We start from the raw sequence: 6,034 nt of genomic DNA, 5'->3' as shown, positions 1-6,034 counted from the left end.
AATATTGTTTAAAAAAAGGAAGTCTATGTCTTGATATTTTACTTCTTTTTGCTCATTTTAGTCCTTTGCCCATGTAATGCACCGTACGCATTACTTTGAATGCAATATTAATGTGTTTAATGTTAAGGATTGATGAGAGATAACCGTCTACATCGATGGTCGATTGAATATCGTTATGACCTACCGATACCACGTCGATCAATTAATTATTTCAATAGCTGACCAACTACCGCGATGACCTATAAACACCATGTCGTTTGACTGACTACCACGAGGACGATTGACTATCGCAATGGTCAATCGACTATCGCAATAACCTATCGATATCATGTCAGTCGGCTGATCACTACGATGGTCGACCGACCATTGCTCATCTATTAATACCATGTAACACCAAGTTGATCGATTGACTACCACGATGGTTGATTAACTGTCGTGACAACCCATTGACACCACATCAATTGATTGACTACCACAGTGGTCGATGGACTATTGCGATGACCTATCAACACTATGTCGATTGACTGACAATCTTGATGGTCAATCGACTGTAGAGATGGTCGACTGACTACCCCGATAACATATTGACACAGGTATATCAACTGACTATCATGATGGTGAACTGACCACCACGATGAACTATCAATACCACGTCGGTGGACTAATTACCACGATGATCGATACGAATAAAAAAGATTGAGATATAAGATGGTGTTCTTCCACTTAAAAAGTGCCTCTGCTTCTTTTTTTTCTCAAACAATACAATGTTTAGAAGTAAAATGAAAAGGAGAATATGAAGAAGGAAAAATATGGTTATTTTTAATGTTTCCATACCTATTTGTTTTGTATTTCATTATCTCTCTCCTTTCTTCTTATATGGAGGCAGTAAATAAGAGCATGAGGTGACATATATGTAGATAGGTTAATGAAAACAAATTGAAAGAACGAAAAAGAAGCCTCATTTTTCTGTTTGATATGTGCATTTGATCGACAATCACATTGACCTAAATCACATGGCAAAACTTGCAATTTTTTGGATTTGAATGAGTGATATGAAACTCATCATATTTAGAAAGTAATAAACTTTTTGGTTCACAAAAGAGAAATAATGTTTTTAGTGGAGGGAAGAAGGAATGGGCTGGTGGGTAGAAGTCCGCATCTTAATATTAGCATGTTGACATTTTGTCTGTTTTAGCTTCTTTTTGAAATATTGTAGAGAAAAGGAAGTCATTTCGTCTTGATATTTTACTTCTTTTGCTCATGCTAGTCATCTGCTTATGTAATGCTCAGTATGCATTATTTTGAACGTAATATTTGCGTATTGAATGTTAAGGATTGACGAGAGATAATCGACTACAATGATTATCAACTGACTATCGCAATGACCTATCGATACCACGTCGATTGATTAATTACTACGTTAGCCGACCAACTACCGCGATGACCTATAAATGCCACGTTGTTCGACTGACTACCCTTAGGACGATTGACTATCGCAATGGTCAATCGATTATCACAATAACCTATCGACACCATGTCAATCGGCTGATCACCGCAACGGTTGACTGACCATCACTCACCTATCAACACCACGTCGATCGACTGCCTACCATGAGGTTAACTAACTATAGCCGTAACCTATCGACACCACATCGGTTGACTGACTACCATAATGGTCAATCGACTATCGCGATGACATACTGACACCAAGTTGATCGACTACGTCAGTTGACTGACTACTACGATGGTCGAAATTCTACTGTGATGGCCGATCTACACCACATCGATCGACCGACTACCACGATGGTTGATTGACTGTTGCGATAACCTATTGATACCATATCGATCAACTGACTACCACAATGGTCGATCGACTACCGTGATGACCTACCGACACCATGTCAATTGATTGACAATTTTGATGGTCAATTGACTGTAGAGATGGTTGACTGACTTTCACGATAACCTATCGACACCATGTATATCGACTAAATATCGCGATGGTGAACTGACTACCATGATGAACTATCAACACCATGCCGATGGACTGATTACCATGATCATTGATACAAATCTAGAAGATCAGGATATAAGATGGTGTTTGAAAGAGCCTCTACTTCTATTCTCTCGGACTATACAATGTTCAGTGCTGGAAGTGAACTGAAAGGGGGAATATGAAGAAGGAAAAATAATGCTATTTTTAATATTTTCATGCTTATTTGTTTTACATTTCATTGAAGAGTGTGAGGTGAAATATATGCAAACAAGTAAATGAAAACAAAGTGAAAAAAAAAAAAAAGGAAAATGAAGCCTCATTTTTTTTTTTTTTTGATATAAGGAAAGTTTTAGATTTACATATAAAATTATTTTATGAGAGAATGTATAGTTGAAAATGAGTTTTGAAAAAATGAATTTTTGAAAAATAGGGACCAAACATACGCTTATTATATAATCAAGTTATATATACCAAATAGAGTATTAAAGCACAGAAATGTTTTAAAGAATTTTTTATGCCACTTAAATAAAATATTTTACTTGTTATACGTATACATTTGATAGAAAAATGATTTTTTTTCCCATTTTCAAAGAACGAAGTTTTGCTAGTGATGAAGAATGCATAGAAATTTAATGAACAAAATTATATCCTTTCTAACAAATTAAGCTGTTTTAGACTAGTCGATCTTTCATTATTCTCTACAAGGTTCATAAGGAAAGGTCTTACATCTTCTATATGGACATTCTTTTCTTGCGTGAGCACGAATTCTTTACTTCTTGCTAGCACCTCGTGATACTAATATGAGATATTTAATCGTATATGCAAAGTCATGTGTATTGAAATGAAGGAGAACTTATTCTTTTAAGTTTGTATTATTCTAATTATTATAAAATTTAATGCAAAACTGGAGAACTTAATGTCATGTTAAAAATTCCAAGATACATTCCACGACACGTCTTTGCTTCGATAGAACTTAAAAAGAATTTAATAAAATCCTAAAACATATGTTCCTTAATTCTCTTTTTCTTCCAACATTCCTCCTTAAGTTGTTCTAACAAATCGAGAGAGTGGAACATGGACAATATCTCTCGAAATCTGGCTGTAGTTAAGCTCTTTGTGAACATTTAATTGTTTATCACTTCAAACAAATGGGTTACAAACTATATTTTCTTGCACATTTTCTTGAACAGATTGGCACTCACTTCAATATGCTTTGTCATTCTTGGAAAATCGAATTTGAGGTAATATACATGACAACTTTAATATCACAAACAATTTTGTAGCACAAGATGACCAAAGTTTAAGTCATTCAACAATGCTCGAATCCGAATATTAGGAAACACATCTGTGAACAATCGAAGAAATAAATTCTTTGAGTTGAAAGTTTGGAGGCATGTATGAACTAACTAATGGAGCTAACAACCTAAGAGGTATCTAGTCAAGACGAATGTCAAATAAATAAGTTGCCCGACAAGTCTCCAAAACTGATCATATTAGGAAATAATTCACCATTGTTAGCAAGTGTACTTCTACTATCAGTTGGTGTCTTTGAAGGTTTTTCTGCAAGTTTTCCAGTTTCCTTCAACAAAGTCTATCACATTCACTGATTAAGAAAAATACACTTTGTTACCTCATTTTCCGTGATGCTACATGTACAACAGATGTCGGGCTCACCCACTTCTCTACAAGTAAATTCTAACACGTTTTGATCGAGAATTCGATCGGAGATATGTGGTGGTTATGTACATGGGAGTCGTTTTACGACATGAGATGAAAACTTTCGAACACCAACAATATCATCAAAGATGGTTATAAATACAAACCAATGACTATTAATAACTTGATAAAAAAGGAATATCAATCTAGATTGAACACATGAATATTTGAGAGAAGTTTAAGTGGTTTTTTAGCATGTAAAAAATGTCATCCCTTTAAAATATTACAAGAGTTCCTATTTATAGAGTTTGGATCGACATGGTAGCCATTAGATAAGAACCACGTGGTCTCATCTTATTAACCGAGGCCTCACATTACTTTCTGCCATACATTTAATACATTGACTACAGGTCAGCCACCTTACCCCCTAAGTTGACAACTCTAATATTCATTAATATAAACATTACATTAATCACTCCTAGAGATACTCTACAGATTTCTGAAAAGACAGCAGGTGCTTATGCTTAAAAGAGGGCTTCGGAGTGGGGAGGTATTCCTTCGGCACTAGCTTCTTATGAGGACCAATTGGGTCTTCGCTGACTGTTAGATGTCTCCACGTGGTTTTATGTGGCTTCCACTAGGAGCTTCGGATTATGAGTTGTAACTTTTTAGAATAAGCCACTTCTATAAAATATTTACGAATCGCAAGATCTTTTATAGCAAAATTTTTCACGTAAGACACCATTGAATTGTGAAATACCTATTTGATCATTACATATAACAGTCAATGTCATTAACATAGACCAGGACAATTGGAAAGCTAGAATACTTTTTTTTAGGAACAGTGAAGAGTCAATCATGCTCCTATGTAACCGAAGCTTAATAAGTGTTGAATATAATAGTGCATGATTTATATTTCGTTAACCAAAAATACATGCACGCAAATACAAATAGAGTAATGACTTATCGAAATCATGATATGTACAAATTAATAAGCAAATCACAACTCAGTTAAACATTGAAAATGTAAAAATACGAAGGAGATGAAATAAAGCGAGGTACGTAAATGCAAATCTCCTTAAAACGGATTTCACCCCTGCACTAATGCTAATAGAGTCAAATAAATGGCCATCTCCTTATGTGCAACGCTTCTTCTAAAGTTAATATAGCACAGTATTAATTTTGTCAAGGAAACCAAAGTTTGACTATACTCTTTTGGGTAGGAATATATTGAACACAAAATATCGAAGGCAAAACTCAAAAATAAATTAAAAATATTCTAATGGAATTTAGAGAAAAGGAATTGGAAATCAATTATTAGAAATTGATTGGCATCAAGAAAATGGAATTAGAAGGGTCCTATTTATAGATTTTCATATATGCCTCTTTGAATGGTCACATCTTTTGGCATAAATTAATTTCAGCCACTATCTCACCATTTCATATTTAATGGTGTAAATTATACCTTATTTAAAGGTCACACCCATTCTGAAACAACATTACGATTTGATACGTGCACCATTTGCAATTGAAGTGTCATGAGTAGTCATCACATCAATTGGAGACTTTTCCAATTCACACTTATAAATATCCAAAAAATTCAAACAATAATAATTGAACTCAACTTTGCTTACCATGTACTTAAATTTAATTTTCAAACAAGATAAGGTTTTAACTCCTTTGAACGGCTCGGAGGTATACTCGTATAAACTTTCACTTCAAGATCTCCATGTAAAATATGTATTTTTAACATGAACAATTTCAAACTTTCGTCAACTACAAGAGAAAAAAGCACTCAAAAGGTATTCATCTTTACAAAAAGAGCAAAAGTCTATAATTTTCTCTTTTCCATATGTCATTAAATTTCTTACCAGCTAATTGTGCCTTATATCTTTCTGTTAGAAACAAACAAGATACCAGAATCGCTCTGATACCAATTTATTGAGAATCGGACCAAATAATTAATGACAAAAAAAAGAGTAATATGAAAAATAATGGATTGCATAAAAACACAACATTTATGTGGAACAAGAGGATAATCTCAATATACCAAGAAACTAAAATTATTTTACAAGATTTGATACTCTCAATTTAAATCCAAACAATCTTCTCAAGCTTTTAATATATACAACAATAACCTAATTATTATGTTGAGTCTTCTAAGAGCTTACACCACGTGGAGTATATATAGGAACTCTTGACAAGTATTTTGGATGAAATACAACTTAAGAAACGAGTCAAAATCGAAAATTCTCGCTCGAACAATATTACCACTCGAGCGCTAGGCAGGCGGCAGCTACGTCGCGAGCATCAAAGCTAATGGCCAGCTAGCAAAATTGTGCAGACTTTCTCTCCACCAAAAAAAAAAAAAAAAAAAAAACA

This window comes from Olea europaea, unplaced genomic scaffold (assembly GCF_002742605.1).
Source record: "Olea europaea var. sylvestris unplaced genomic scaffold, O_europaea_v1 scaffold3377, whole genome shotgun sequence".
Lineage (NCBI taxonomy): Eukaryota > Viridiplantae > Streptophyta > Magnoliopsida > Lamiales > Oleaceae > Olea > Olea europaea.
The sequence above is the reverse complement of the archived record's forward strand: the minus strand, read 5'-3'. Positions refer to the sequence as shown.